Source organism: Mercenaria mercenaria, chromosome 9 (genome assembly GCF_021730395.1).
Source record: "Mercenaria mercenaria strain notata chromosome 9, MADL_Memer_1, whole genome shotgun sequence".
Lineage (NCBI taxonomy): Eukaryota > Metazoa > Mollusca > Bivalvia > Venerida > Veneridae > Mercenaria > Mercenaria mercenaria.
In genome coordinates, this window is record NC_069369.1 from 3,533,725 (window position 1) to 3,551,413 (window position 17,689).

General features: G+C 35.6%; 1 pseudogene; it reads left to right on the top strand.

Moving 5' to 3' along the window:
* Nucleotides 1-245: 245 nt before the first annotated feature.
* On the top strand, nt 246-10,607 carry LOC123546356 (solute carrier family 23 member 2-like; annotated as a pseudogene).
* Nucleotides 10,608-17,689: the final 7,082 nt, after the last annotated feature.

A 17,689-nucleotide genomic window follows, 5' to 3' on the forward strand; every position in this document is an offset into this window, starting at 1 on the left:
GTACAACGAGGTACCTGTGTATGTGTACAAGTCGAATATACTATATTCTGTTCTGTTCTGTTAATATATTATATGATTCAGTTTTTGGTATATGTAATATAATGGATCGGTTGCCTAAATTATCATAATACAGAAATGAACTTATATGACTACTGGCTAGCTTATCGGGCTAAAGTGATCAGAGAAATTTAAATAATATCTTATAACAATAAAACTGCAAACTTTGCCGAAAGGAGAAGGGGTGCAGTTCGCAACTTTCTAATCATCCTTGCTACGCCAGTTTGATTTTAAACGGTTTTAAAGGCAGATTCACTCATACGTAAACTGTGTAAAGTAATGCATGTTATACAATGTTAATTGTCTTTCTGTCAATACCTGAGAGTCTCGTTCAAACAGACGAATATACGTAGAGGTTTATTTGATATCATTTTTTGTTGACTGAATGGATATGATTTCATTCTATGTTACTTTATAATTTATAGTGTTGAAAGATGGAGGAAACCAAAGTTAAGGACAGTACAAACGGCAGTGCAAATTCCGCGACAGAACCGGGGTCCGTTCTATATGGTGTGGAAGATGTGCCGTCGCCTCCATTATGTTTCCTTTTCGGTTTACAGGTAACTATTCCAACTATATTGTTAGTACCTCTCGTTTCAGTTTTATCATATATTCTTTATTGTTATACCACAATAATAATAATAATAATAATAATAATAATAATAATAATAATAATAATAATGATGATAAGGATGATGATGATGATGATGATGATGATGATGTTGCTGCTGCTGCTGATGATGATGTGGATGATGATAATAGAAAAAACAGGCTGTCAGCTTTTTTTTAGGATCATAATGGCTTTTTATAGCGTGGTTACCACATTTTATTTATGAACATTAAATATAATGATTTCTTATTAAATCTTTTTTTTTTCGGTACTGTTTACTCATTTATATTTCTAAGTATCATTAAATCCATTGTTCTATTACCTCCCTTTATAGTTCTAACTGTATAAGTTCATGAGGAGTATTGAAAGAAGTGCTTTTAACGTGCATACATTCAAAAGGACAGCTGTTTTATTGATTTTACCATAAATTTAAAAGTCTTATTGGACTTCAATATAAATCACTTACTTTTTCCAGTGTGAATATGCATACTGCAGCAGTTAAAAATGTTTATAGAGCAAAATATACAATCAAATGTCGTGTGTTACAGTCATTTGTTAAGAAAAAAATTCCAGTTTTAGTGGGAGTTCACATTTATAATGTGCTTAGCTATACTTGTATTAGGTATGTACTACGTTTTCATTTCAAACCTAACAATTAGTAATACATTTGTTTATACATACAAACGTGTCAATTTTATGTTAATATAAACACTATAAAGTAATTGTTCATATTTTCAAATATAAATTTGTGTTTTGTATATCATTAATGCCATACTCCTATGACACCCTGATGGCCCACTATTGAAATAGTACATAGGTCTAAATTGATTCTAAGTTTAGCCATTAGAAAGTGTGGCATAAGCCACATGATAATGGCACACCCTTAAAAAGCCCATCAGTCTTAGGGCTCCGAAAAAAAAACCCACAGTAACCCTACAAATTAATTGATAATCATACTGTATAGCAGATTTAAAAAACAAATTTTGAACTTACAAGCTGCCCTCAAGTTAAAGAATGCTGTCAACATCTCAATGATTTTCAAATAATAATAAAAAGACAGATAATGTTATTTTGATGCGTTTTATCAAAATCTCTCAGAAGAGTGGCAAAAACTTTTGCAACAATTACACAGACCTGTGTAAGTGACATGGACATTTCACACACATACTATCACATCACCCTCCTGCGTGCATAGTTAGGCTGCTTGCTGGATATTAATGAAAATGGCAGATAAAAAGTGGGACAAGTATATATTTCCAGTAATAGTGTGATAAGATAAAATCATAGGCTGTGTTTTTTCAAATGAGAGGACAAAAATAATATAGGAAGTTCAGTTCAAATGTGAATTTGAAGAAAAAAGTTTTTGTTCATTATAGCATTATACCTTTTGAAATGGTCAGTCATTTTGACTTATTGTGTGCCATCTATCTGCCGAATCCTTTCAGCCGATATCATTAGGACCATGATGCACGGTTAAAATTTAGTGACACAATGTATAATAATACAAGAATTTCTCTCTTTTCTGTAGCAAGCTATTATGTGTATTGGAGGAACATTGTCGATTCCGTTTATTTTGTCTGGACTGATTTGTGTGGGAGACAATAATGATGTGAAATCTACACTGCTGAGTATAACAATGTTCATGTGTGGCATTGCAACCATCCTCCAGACGATATTTGGAATCAGGTAAACATGTGCCGACGTTACCATCCTCCAGAAAGTATTCGAAATTAGGTAAACATGTGCCCCGTAGTTACCATACTGAGAAAATGTTTGGAATCAGGTAAACATGTGTCCTGACGTTACTGTCCTTCAGACAAAATTTGGAATTAGGTAAACATGTGTGCCATAGCTACCATCCTCTGACAATGTATGGAATAAGGTAAACACGTGTTCCATAGCTACCTTTCTTAGAAAATGTTTTGAATCAGGTAAATACGTGTACCATAGCTGTCATCCTCTGACAATGTATGGAATAAAGTAAACACGTGTCCCATAGCTACCTTCTTTAGAAAGTGTTTTGAATCGGGTAAATACGGGTACCATAGCTACCATCCTCTGACAATGTATGGAATAAGGTAAACACGTGTCCAATAGCAACCTTCCTTACTAAATATTTTAAATAGGGTAAACAAGTGTACTATTGCTACAATTCGAAAATATTTTTAATCAAGTAGACCGAGCTAGTAGCAAAACCGACTAAATTCATAATGGATTATTTATCGTCACGTTGTGTGAACAGATTGTTCTTACGGACCTTGTGAAATTTTAAATGCCTATATAAAGTTTGGCCGAATAACTGTTTTGCACTTGTAAATATGTTACGCTGTATGCGATTTTATCATGTATCAGTTCATTAACTTCACTCAATTTGTTCATAATAGACGAAACAAACTTTTCTTCTGCATGCATTTGTAGTAATTTGAGCCGCGCCATGAGAAAACCAACATATAGTGCATTTGCGACCAGCATGGATCCAGACCAGCCCGCGCATCCGCACAGTCTGGTCAGGATCCATGCTGTTCACTAACAGTATCTCTAATTGCCATAGGCTTTGAAAGCAAACAGCATGGATCCTGACTAGACTGCGCGGATGCGCAGGCTGGTCTGGATCCATGCTGGTCGCAAATGCACTATGTTGGTTTTCACATGGCACGGTTCATTTGTACATTTTCAATATCGTAATCTAGTGGTTTCCATGAATGAACACCTGTTTATTAAATGTGTAACGTTCGTACTATTTCAGACTGGGTATCATACAGGGAGGCTCCCATGCTTTTGTCGCACCTATTGTCGCAATGATGGCTGTAGACAGATGGAGATGTCCAGGTACTCGCATATACTATATAGTATAGCCAAACATATATAGCCAAACATATATAAAAAGGCATTAAAAGGAATTGCAACACTATGTATGTCTCCCGCCACACAGTGGTGTGAGAGACATTGATTTACTCCTGTCCGTGTGTGTGTGTCTGTCTGTCACAAATCTTGTCAGCGCTCTAAGTCGAATATTTCTCACCCGATCTTTACCAAACTTGAACAAAATTTGTTTGCCAATAAGTCCTCGGCCTAGTTCGATAACTAGCCAAGTCGGCCTATGCACCCGAATTTATACCGAAAATCGGTCTGTATACACTTGTCCGCACTCTTAAGTCGAAATTTCTCATCCGATCTGTACACAGATGCCAGTGATACATGTATTAGTGCATGGTTGACTCAGCTACATTTCTATTCAGACGATTAGGCAGTTGTGGGAAACATGCGCTTTTCTCAAAAGCAGCTCTGGTTTTTATTTAGTATGCTTGGTGCTTTTAGAGTAATGAAGGCCTTGAAAGAATTTTGAAAATCGAATTAAAATGAGAACGTCATTAACATTGTAATATTTGATCAAATTGGTATACGTGCTTCGTTTCCAAGGTAATGTTCAACATAATGGCAAATTAAATTTTTAGATACTAGTATCTATGTAAGCATTATGTCTTAAATCAATAGACAGTCTCGCGTTAAAATTTGTGACTTTTTGACAAATATTACACGTAAAGTGTACAATGATCAGGTGAGGTTACGTTTTTGTAACATAGACAGGAATATATAATTTTGAAAATGAGAAATAGCTGTTGAAAATATAACTATTCTAAAAGCAGCAGCGACCATAAAGGGACCTATGGCACTGTCATTCTTTTCTGATAATGGATATCGTGTAAAGTAGTTTGGTCCAAATAATGAAAACCTTCATTCAGATGTAAAAGAACAGGCACACCAAATACACATCAAATCCTATATTTAATATTAGCTAGATAATTTTGAAACTCTGTCATAGGTCATCCCACAGTTCGATTAGGCTTGCAGTGTCCCAAATCACGCATCAAGCATACATACAATTGACAGTGCCCTTAATGTTTGCTTTCCAGTTTTCATAATTATTTTCATCCTTTTTAATCATAAAACACCAATCAGTTTCTAAAAATATATAAACTGATACATTCCCTCTTAGTTTTAAATAATCATATTTCTGGCAATATCTAAGATGTGAGTTATTGTCTTGCTGTTTATTTATCAAAATATGATTGTGTTCAGGGGACAGTGCGACATCAAATGGCACAGACAGTGACGAAATTTGGAAAAGCAGAATGAGAGAGGTAACTTGTTGAAATATATATTTTAGTATCAATTAAGTACATTACCATGATTAAGGAGAGATCAAAAATCGGGGCCTATATATTTGTAGAAGAACCTTCATTTCAGCGAAGAATGGCATTGTTTAAAAGACACATTCGCGAGTATGCTCTTGCTATAAAATATTCCGAATTGTCAAGTCAAACACTATTTATCAGAAACAGCATGAAAAACATTGATTTACTATAATCAAATACTTATAAGAACAATAGAAAATAGAAGGTGAAGATGCATGTTCGTTCATAACAAAAACACACTTATCTAATACTTGTCAAGAAATCAGTGTTATTCGGATATTCATTTTCATTTTTTATTGGAAGCATTTAATCATACAGACAATGACGCATTATTTTGACCTTATACAATTGAAAGTGAAGTTTGCCTGTTGTGAACAATGGCAAGTTTTTTTTTTTTTCATTTTTCTTACTTTGTTTTCAAACTGGATATCCCGAATAACAATTTACTCTTAACTTTATGTTACAGTGAATATTTGAGGAGAGAAGAATGCAGCTGTTATCTGTTGCAACAGAACACCTGTCCATTTCATTTCACGTATCTAATTCAGATTTTGTACTCCATGTGTGTGCAAGCTAACTTGCGAAGACAGCGACATGTTTTCTCACCGTTTTCAGATCCAAGGCAATTTAGTCATCGCGTAAATCACACAGCTCGTGCTTGGTTGTACTGGGATGATAGGTATCTTGCTGCAGTTTATTGGACCTCTGACCATTGCTCCTACAATATCGCTGATTGGCTTATCACTTACCAGTGTTGTCATTGATTTCAATAAAATTCACTGGGGTGTTGCATTTTTGTAAGTGAGAAATAATGTCATATTTTCTTTCCTTTAAACATTCATCGGACATAGGTTATTGCGTTTAAGTTTCTATCAAATTCCATTTGTACAAAACTTTTGACAACAATATAAGTGTCTTATGGAGTTGATAAAATTAAAGGTAATTGATAACTTTCAACGAGTATTTATATGTTATGTTCATGAGGAAGGGTTGTATAATATTCACCGAATTATTTCAGGATGTTTGGATATGAAGTACATATATATATACATTTCTTACCGTCTCGTTTACAAGTTCAATGGGGGCAAATATAACATGCACTGAATTTATGATACATGTTATTATTTTATTTGAACATGGGCATTAAAGTAGATGCACAGCGAGGAACATTGAAAACTGACGTGTCATGCTCACACTTTGTATCTAGGTAAAATAGACTGAGGAGCCTAGGGGAAATAAATGTAATTTAGCACAATATACGTATCTTTATTTTTTCAGTGCAATGTGTTTGACACTATTGTTCACACTGTATCTTGGCAAGTTAAAACTGCCCCTCCCAGCATGGTCGGCAAAGCGTCATTTTCATATAGTTGGGTATCCAATATTTCAGCTATTTCCGGTAATTGTATATTTTACTGGTTTATCAGAAGTTCATTGCAATTTAGAATAAATTTAGACAAAATACTAAATATGGTAGCAGTATGTATATGTTTTAAAATATTGTAACTGGTCTGGACACAATTTTATCCCAAATTATAGACTTGGTTTTTGCTTGATTTATCATATTGTTTTATATTAGGGTACTTTAACTGTAGCATAAGTGCAGCAAGACAAATCAGGCTTTCGTCACACGTGTACCATGACTGCTCAACTGATAAACTGTATTGATAACATGCGATCTTCCTTGTTCAAGTAATACTTCTATAGGCATACTTTCTTTATGTTTTTTTCTCGGACATGTATTTGAGAGTATCAATGTATTGTCACGCTGTTCATCGATTAAACTAGAAGGATCTCATAAGTAGCTAACCTACAAAAGTCGGCGAATGGTCACACACTCTTTTCATGCTTTCTCGATGAGATTTAGCCATATGAGACTGTGTGTATGTTTTGTGCTGCACAAAATAGTTATGATGTATTTTTCATATTTACTTACAGGTGATACTGAGTATATGCGTGAGTTGGTTGTTCTGCTTAGTACTAACTGTTACTGATGTCTTTCCAAATAATTCAACAGAACTCAGTTACATGGCGCGGACAGACGCACGCATTGACGTACTAGAACGAGCACCGTGGTTTTATTGGCCATATCCACGTACGTATGATATAAAAATATTATTTCTAACATTGCCGTGGACTTTCTACGGTTTAATCCGCGGAACCCGCAAATGAGTATTTTGAAGAATATTGTACATGTATTTTATTAGTGTGTTTAAAAGGAAACTATCAATAAACAGGACACACTCTTCCGTAAGAGGTAAATAAAACAATGATAAAGCAATATTTATAACCTAAATAAACATTTTGTTTTGGTTTAACACTGACACAGTTGAAGGTTGTAAAGCGACTTCAAAGCTTTTAATGGTGAAGGAAGGCCCAATGTGCACCTGCGGGTGGAGGAAGACCCAAGGTGCACCTACGGGTGGAGGAAGACCCAAGGTGCACCTACGGGTGGAAGAAGACCCAAGGTGCACCTACGGGTGGAAGAAGACCCAAGGTGCACCTACGGGTGGAAGAAGACCCAAGGTGCACCTACGGGTGGAAGAAGACCCAAGGTGCACCTACGGGTGGAAGAAGACCCAAGGTGCACCTACGGATGGAGGAAGACCCAAGGTGCACCTACGGGTGGAGGAAGACCCAAGGTGCACTTACGGATGGAGGAAGACCCAAAGTGCACCTACGGGTAGAAGAAGACCCAAGGTGCACCTACAGGTGTAGGAAGACCCAAGGTGCACCTACGGATGGAGGAAGACCCAAGGTGCAACTACGGGCGTAGGAAGACAAAAGGTGAACCTACGGATGAAAGAAGACCCAAGGTGCACCTACGGGTGGAGGAAGACCCAAGGTGCACCTACGGATGGAGGAAGACCCAAGGTGCAACTACGGGCGTAGGAAGACAAAAGGTGAACCTACGGATGAAGGAAGACCCAAGATGCACCTACGGGTGAAGGAAGACCCAAGGTGCACCTACGGATGGAAGAAGACCCAAGGTGCACCTACGGGTGTAGGAAGACCCAATGTGCACCTACGGATGGAGGAAGACCCAAGGTGCATCTACGGGTGAAGGAAGACCCAAGGTGCACCTACAGATGGAAGAAGGCCCAAGGTGCACCTACGGGTGTAGGAAGACCCAATGTGCACCTACGGATGGAGAAAGACCCAAGGTGCATCTACGGGTGAAGGAAGACCCAAGGTGCACCTACGGATGGAAGAAGGCCCAAGGTGTCCTTACGGATGTAGAAACCCACAAGGTGCACCTACGGGTGGAGTAAGACCCAAGGTGCATCTACGGGTGGAGGAAGACCCAAGATACACCTACAGACCTTGTTTCAGACACGGACGGACAGTTGGATAGAACCACCGATCTTCCATAAGCCAGCTTGATGGTTTCCTCATTTTAACTAACAAACAAACAGGTCTCCATACCCGGTACAGTATTGTCCAACAGACAACCCACAAACCCACCAGCACAGCTGGGAGGGATAAGTGATTCGAACTACTCGCAAAAAGAGGCCCGATAAATAACCTATGTGCATATAATTGACTTAATGACGCTTTATATCATACATTATGTCGGGAAAGTTGACCATCAATTTACCTTTTGTATACTTCAGTTCAGTTTGGAACACCAACTGTTAGTGCCGCCGGTTATGTTGCTTTCCTGGCAGCTACCATATCCTCCATTATAGAGTCAATCGGAGATTATTACGCCGCGGCTCGTATCTCTGGGGCACCTCCTCCACCTCCACATGCAATAAACCGCGGTATAGCCATGGAGGGCCTCTCCAGTATAGTGTCAGGATTGGTAGGGGCCGGCCATGGTACGACCTCATACAGTGGAAACATTGGAGCTATAGGAATAACAAAGGTATTATGTAGACCACAGCTCAGTAGATTTCAGATTAATATGCTTCTAAGTAATGCACGAAGGAAAGGCTTTATCTTCATTACTTACGCTTACATTTTTCAGTACTTTGACCGGTATCCAAAAAAAGTAACGTACGTCAGTGTAATAATCATTGCCCGATATGCAAATTTACTGCCAATAGTTAGCTGTAAGCATATTTTGTTTTGACTATGCTTTTTATAGGTTTTTGCTTTTAACAGTCCTTTTATGATATTTATATTCTTTTAAGGTGGCGAGTCGGGCAGTTTTTCTGACAGCTGGGGTGATACTATTAATCTGCGGTGTGATTGGGAAGTTTGGGGCCGTGTTAACTTTGATACCAGATCCTATTATTGGAGGAACACTGACTGTTCTGTTCGGTATGGTGAGTGCTGTGGGCATATCGACGTTAAAATTCATAGACCTGGATTCTACAAGGAACCTCACTATTTTGGGAGTATCACTTATTCTGGGTTTGATGGTCCCCCAGTACATAAACAGTCCAGCAAATGCGGATATAATCAACACAGGTAATGTCAACATTTGATGTGATGATATTCTTTCTTATATACATGAGAAAATACTTATTACATGTAAAACTATTTTAAATGTGAACCCTTACCGCATTGAGTTAATCCTAAACCGGAAGCAGTACCAGTTGAAAAAAAAGCAAATGTGCTGAAATTTATACACAGAAGGCAAAAGTGGAAAACTAAATCTTGTGATCTTGGGGTTTTAAAGTTTAGCTGTTCCTTGTGAAGTTTTGTACTCGTTCAAGATTAGTACGCGTTCCTTGCAATGTTTATTACATTACACTTTACTATTAAAATCTATGTTTCTTCAGGTAATGAGGAACTGAATCAAGTAATAAAAGTTCTACTGGGCACTGCAATGTTTGTGGGTGGATTTGTGGGTTGTCTGTTGGACAATACTGTACCGGGTATGACAATTTCAGCTTATCTTGGAGACCTGTTTGTTTGTTTGTTATTTTGCATTATTGCTATTTTACTCTGTGTATCCCAGTTTAACAAGTGAACCTGGATCTCAGCTATCTTGTTCTATATAAGCACCTACCATATTCCTCACATGAATAATAGAAACTAATAAATGTTTTGGCGAAAGTCGAGCATAGTGAAACAAAATGATTATAAGTAATATATCTTACATTCTAAAACACACATGGCATTCGATTAGTTTCAAGGGTGTATCGCAAAACGGACACAACATTTAATTGTCTCCAAGTTCAAAATTTTCGTATCTACCTGTTTCTGTTCTCATAAGTGAAACTGTATCTGAGTTCTGCCAAACATGAAATCTGAATGAAACTTAGTTAATGCTACAGCGAATTCAAAAAATAATAATAAAATAATATGAATTTTATGAAAATATTGGATTGCTCCTTTAAATAAACGTATTATTATTGTCCCGTATTAAGCTATGTTCAGTACTCACATACCTTAGACTCGACAGTCCTTAGCTTGCATCATTTAACCGAAAGACAATAGTTGCTATTTTTATACAAAAACAACTGTGCTTACAGGGACAGATGAAGAAAGAGGGATATTGTCATGGCGTAAGAATCTCCTTATCAGGTCAGATGGTATAGATCCAAATCAATCTATTGAAATGTACGAGTACCCGTACGTTACTAAGTGTTTTAGACGTGTGAAATGCTGTTCATATATACCGGTGTCGCCAGCGTTTAATAAAGAGATCACAGCCAGTTGTTCTTGTTGCTGTTCAAACAAAAATCAGAAAAATCTAATGAAAACTGGATACGACAACCAGGCAGCCACAGAAGATATAGAAATTGAAGTAACTTACAATAAAGAGGAAGCTAAACTGTGATATGTATATATTTTTCAAGTAATCTTCGTCGTGTTCTAGAATTTACAGTTGCCGTATACATATAGGGTAACGACGTGAACATTATGCACATCATTCTGTAGAGCTGAAGCTCAGTCTGAAGTTAGTTGACTATTGATAAAAAGCTGAAAATACTCTGCGGTTGGCGGACTAAAACAGTAGTGTTTTTGCAAGAAAAGAAATCACCCAAAACATGTGACAAACGTTTTTACATCCACACAATATAAATACATACTACATCGTCTGTAAAGACAGAAATGCACTGTGCAGACCTTATTTGAAAATGTATGCTAAATTGTAATAATATTACAAACTTGTACAAAAAATGTTTTTACAACTACTAATAACCATCTCCTCCCAACGTGCTCCATCTTTAACAACTATTGACCATCATATTGACGGGCTCCACTACAATAACTACTGACCACCAGTGCGATATAACAACAATTGACAATCAGTTTCACCTTAAAAACTTCAATCAGCCCACCTACAACAGCTGCTGACAATCAGCCCACCTACAACAGCTGCTGACGATCAGCCCACCTACAACAGCGGCTGATAATCGGCTCCACCTACAACAACTTATGACAATCAGTTCGATCTGCAACAGCTGCTGACAACCAGCTACACCTACAACAGCTTATGACAATCAGTTCGATCTGCAACAGTTACTGACAACCAGCTACACCTACAACAGCTATAGACAATGACCTGCACCTAAAACAAATATTAAGCACTACCAGCTCTTCTTACAAAGAAGTCCCAGAACATGAAACACCTGATTTTGTGTTGTTTTCAAATATATGAAGATTCGTCATAATTTGCACTGGTTGTGAAGGAAGTCATGGCGTTTCTATATGAATAGTTAAGAACTGTAATAAAGATAAAAAGCAAGAACAAAAGGGATCTATACCCTCGGACTGAGCCTAATCGCGTTCAGTTACCTCGATACCGTCTACTGAGAACGGTTCGTGCACTTTAATTATGAATCGTAACAAGCAAACACTTAACATTAAGGCAGGCAACTGACTACGGCTGAGAGAGGATATCAACACAACATGGCTAACCCAGATATGCAATGTAAAGTTTTGTTTTCTGTAACATTCTTGGAACGTTCGTCAGTTATGAGTTTTTCTTATTTCTTGTGTATTTTAGGACTCGTATTGTGCCTTTATGATAACTGGAATGTGCGTTCTTGGATATGACTTAGTGTCAATGGTAAATCAGGTGTATAATGTTTTCATCAATAATTTACCTCTTAATATAATGCAGTAACTTCTTCTTGATAGGACACGTGGTGCAGTTGGTAGACCTATCATTTTTTTTGCCTGCGATTGTATACATAGCTGCCGTTCCAAATCATGGCTGGGATTTTTTTTTATTTCAGATCTCTTTCAGCCTCAAGTGTTTAACTACGTCACTGTCAACGTCCTTCAGGAAAAAGAGACGTATACCAGTCCCTCCTTGTTCTTTGATCTGTTGTCGTCTTTTTCAGAAATCTATTTGTATAGTCTCAATAGAATAATAGGCTAAATTAACATCATATCTTTGTTTATGTAATTAAAACGTTGACATAAAAAAGAAATGATATAAATCAGATTTTATCTAACATCAAGCTTGTATTTCAATGGCAGGTATATATGATTTTGTTGCAAACAATGCGCCAGAGAAACCTATTTGTATTACTGCGCCACTAGGGTGTCGTCATCTCGTGTTGTGCATTGCACAATTCAAGCCCGGTAACGATGTGTTATACTAGTATAATAGAACAATCTATAGTGTTGTGTTATGTTATGTGTTTGATGATATATTTGCTTAAATAAAAGAGAATCTCATGAAACCAGTCTAGACTATAAACTACATCATTTGTATAGAACAGAACAGTACAGTACAGAACAGAAATTGTATCTTGCATTTAACAGCATATGTACATCTACTTCTAGACAATAAAAATGTATACAATTGCACAGTGTGTGAAAAAGATGGATGAACGCGCTAAAATATCACATATACGCAAAACAAGTTTACCGAGAAATTAGCTACGTGTTCGAACCTCATGCATAGGAAAATAAAGAAAAATGAAAAAGTAAGTTCTTTTTTTTAATTGCAAAATATAAAAATATATAGAAAGATTGCATAAATCCTTCCATTTTTCGCTTGACATTAATGTTTCAAATTTTCTTATATTCGGCCATCTGCAATAATATGCTTTGAAATATTTTCGTTTCATGTCATTGTACTTCTGACAAATTAGTAAAAGCTGGAATTCATTTTCTATGACATTCATTGTACAGTTTGGACATATCTGTTCTTCCTGAGGAATTCCATGATGTCTGTCTGTCTCGATCGCAATGTTGTGAGAAGAGAGTCTAACTTTGGTCAGTTATATTCTAAATTTCTTTTCATTTATTCAGTATCTGGTAGTTTAGATATTGTTCCTGTTTAAATTCATGTTTATATTATATTTACTACATAAGGATAATCTGCTGGAGCCATTGATATTTGAATACCAGTGTTGTTTATAGATGTCTTACTGTCTGGTTTTGATAACATAGAAATGATTTCTGGGGGCAATGCCCCCAGATTTAACAAACCGTCTTTCAATTTTCTTGTCGAGCTTATGACCAAACTGACAACACACAGAAAACAAGTTCCAAAGTATTTACCAAACATAACTTTCATATTGCATTTTGCAATTATATTTTCGATCCAGATATGATTAAATAAATCTACACAGTTTATATCAACAACAGTATGTGAACTGCATTATAAATATAAATTATAATAGATCTTCTTAAGCGTAAGAATAATAAAGACGCTTGATTTGATCACGTGATCGATTCTGAAACCGACACTTGTTTTGATCATGTGACCTATTCTTGAATCCAATAACTAGGTTCAATACGCTCAAAAAAAATGTGTTCATGATTCTGCGTGAAAATAGCAACTACTAAGGAATTGCAACGCCACTGATAAGTCGATAGATTATTGACTTTTTCATCACCGTGCCTCGACACTATTGTGGATGTGTATTACGGAGAAACTTTATCAGTTTGCGGCGATCAGTACCGTTTATCAGTAGGTGAATCTATAAATATGCGGCAACATCCTATAGATCCCGATTCTAGTCTGTTTCACTGATTTTTTAATATTTAGTATCTAACGCGTGGAAGAGTCTAATCCCGATTCGCAATCTGTTAAAATAACTTTTCTGTGCAGGTGTTATTTCTAAAATATTATTTCAGAAAATAGAGTGCTGAAATGAAATACTTTTCGCGTGTCTAAGAAATATTTTCAAGAGATATGTTATTTTTAAAAATTAATACTATATAAAAGATAACAATAATAAAAATAAAATAAAAAACAGTGGAATAGGTAGAAAAAAAATCATTACTTTTTCGTCAGTTTGAATTTATGACTTATTTGGTTCGTTGGGGGGGATTAATTTGACAGTTTGATTTTTTTTGTAATTATTATCTAATCTAATAATCGTCAGTAGATTTTTTTCGCTCATTGTTCGAATTTGTAAAATCAACTATAAACAGATTACTTCTGCTTCCACTCTCACCTCTTTTGTTTATTTTTTTCGTAAATGACATGTATGAAAATTTGCAAAATGATAATAATGAGGCCTTCACCTTGGATGAATTACAAATATACCTCTTATTGTTTGCAGACGATACTGCTTTATTTTCATATTCTAAGGAAGGCCTACAATTGTTACTTAACCAACTGCATACTTATTGTAACAAATGGGGCATAACTGTAAATGTTGATAAAACAGTCGTTATGGTGTTTAAGTCTGGTAACAGATTAGAGAATGTAGAATTGTATTTTAATAATGAACAATTGAAAGTTGTTAAGGTATTTACATATTTAGGTGTTACGTTGTCGTCGAATGGAAACTATTTTCAAGCTCAAAAATCATTGTCTAACCAAGCATTGAAGGCGTTATATTCTTTGAATACATTGTTTGATAAAGTTTCTTTGAATGTTGAAGAAAAGGTAAAACTTTTTGATTGCATGATTTTACCAATTCTGTCTTACGGATCAGAGATTTGGGGATTTCATAAAGCACCTGATATAGAAAAAATTCACCTCAAATTTTTGAAACAGATTCTCGGTGTACGACAACAGACAACGACTTCAGCAGTTTTTGGTGAATTTGGCAGATTTCCTTTGTCAGTCCTGCGTAAAGTTAGAATTATTAAGTATTGGTACAGGATTACGAAATCTCAAAACTCTTTATTACATAAATTGATGTTTTTAACCAATGCTAATGGAATATTAGTGAATAGTTGGTCAAAAAATGTGAAAAGTTTGCTGTCTGATCTAGGATTTTCCTACTTATGGAATCATAATAATATTAGTATTGTTCAAATAAATGCAGTAATACAAAGAATATTTGATCATTATTTACAGCAGTGGCATTCAGAACTTAGTACATTTTCAAAATTAGAAAGTTATAATGTCTTTAAAAATGATTTTTGTCAAGAAAAATACTTATCATATATTGATAACATAAAATATAGAACAGCTTTATCTAGATTCAGATGCTCTGCGCATAAGTTGGCAGTTGAAGAAGGAAGATACAGAAATATTGAGAGGAGTCAGCGATTATGTACAAAATGTAATATGCAACAAATTGAAAATGAATATCATTTCGTATTGGTTTGTCCTTTTTATTATGATTTAAGGAAACAGTATTTGCCAAAATATTACTGTGTATGGCCTAGTGTTCATAAATTCAAATCTATTATGAGCTTAACTCAAAGAAGTAAGCTTCTAAATTTAGGAAAATACATTTACTTCGCAACGCTTAAAAGAAATGAAGCAGTTGGGTAGCTACTTTTTTGCTAATAGTATTGTAATGAATGAAATGTTCTTGCTTGTTTGTATATTTATTCATAATGCTTAATATGTTTATAATTGATTGTACATTCCACTCATACCATATATGACTCATACTTTTCTGTAATATGTGTATGTACCGCCATATTGTAACTGGCGATGAACATGTATATGTTTTTGCCGAATAAACTTTGACTTGACTTGACTTTACACCAACTGTTAAGAACATTATAAAGCTTAAAGGCATATTTATGTACTTGGTCGGACCGTCCTTATACGTAATTGTTTATTATGTATAATTATATATTCTGATCTCGAAATCAGCTGTAAATCGTTAATCAAAATGTCTTGTCCACAGAAGTTGCATAAAAATTAATTGAATTTCAAATAGTTACTAAAATCTAATACACAATTGCACGGTGCATATCCATATTGGCGGACTCTTTGCGAATATGCGTCGGAACCGGCGGTTCTTTGCTATAAACGGGTTGACAGTTATTAAAAGTCAGATAAACACACCAAATTAAATACTCTATAATGTTTCCAGATAGTCATTAGCCTAGAGACTCTCTGTGTGTAATGCAGAGAGCCTGCCTGTGCATCAAAAAAAAAAAAAAAAAAAAAAAAAAAAAAAAAAATGGTATGCAGAGAGACCGCCTATGCCACGACAAAACCGAAAGTAAGTTGTTTTGAAAAATTCCATTTGCATTTCGCCTATTTACCTTTATTATCCGGAAGAATATTGATAAATGAATACAAATAGTGCGCTTGATATGTATGATATCAAAGCAAAAACTTGTTAAAGACTGTGGAAAAAGTCGGGCTAGTGTTCCATGCCAGTACACCATCAACAAATTTCATCGAGTTGCGAGCAAAATCCTGATAATTAAAATGTAAACACTATAAAATATAGAAAAGACAATCTTATGTTCCGTGCTCTACTTATTTTGAGCAGTATACCTATGATCATGGATGGCAGCTAGATTTTTCGCCTCCTATACCAACCTGGACACTGTTTATAGCAAAAAATAGCCGGTGCCGACGCAAAGAAACCGCCGACATAGCAGATTTCGCAAAGAGTGCGTCGATATGGATATGTACTGTGAACTGGAGAGAGCATCCTGAATATACATGTCATCTAGGGAAGGTTTGAATCCATGGAGATGTTGTCAAAAGTGATGGCATCAGAATCTTGCGGGCATGCAGTAATTTCAATTGGAACTACCACGCCACCGCAAATCAGGAGAGATATTTTTTTTTACTTTTTCCTGAAATCCGACCTCACAATAGGGCCAATAGAAACGCGCTTATTCTGGAAAAGTACAGCATTTCCCAAACTGAACATGTGCCCGATTCTTTAGTCTAAAGATCAGAACATTATGTATATGACGTGTTTAACATAATTATAATGTTCGGGAAATCCTTGAAAAAGGACCGAAGAAAACATTCATTCCCATATTTTTATTTAAAAAAAAATAGCCATATACGCTGATCAAACTGGTATTTATTTATCTGCAGGAAAATTATCGTTTAACGTAAAAAGTGCGCTAAATACTGTTATAATTGCGCGTACATATACGTATTTCATCATTTTTCAGACCGAGTAATTTTTGCTATGGGAGGTAATCCACTACTCCGCGATGATAACTTGCCACAGGTGCCCGTTATATTTTGGCCTCATTTTCTTGGTAATTATCCCTGCAGATATACATTTATGTTACCAGTGAAATGTATTTCATCGATCTGAGGGTGCAAATGGTTTCTGATGGTGATATTCGAAGGCAGAACCACCAGAAATCTTGTTCTTTTTCCACGGGCGTTTCGTATCCTAATTTACTCGAACCTAGCTGTATACGCCAATTTGGTAGGTTCATTGATATGACGAATCACGCGGTTTTCATAGTGTTTAATGTATTTCCTATATCATGATATTGATTGTTTGAAATACAGGTGTACATTAAATAACCTAGAATTGAAAAAGACAATGTTATTTTGATCAACAAACATAACAAACAATATGAATAATAATATAATTATATATCATGTATGTTTTTAAGAAAACAGTTACTGAATTTTAGCAATAGTTGGAATAGAAAAAAAGTAGATCAATAAAAATATTTTTACAGGTGTTTGTGTGTTAACTAATGATGACTCCTTATTAAAATGATGCTTATTTGTAACAAAAAACATTCCTGACTCTTTTAATTGATAAGTATTGTACAC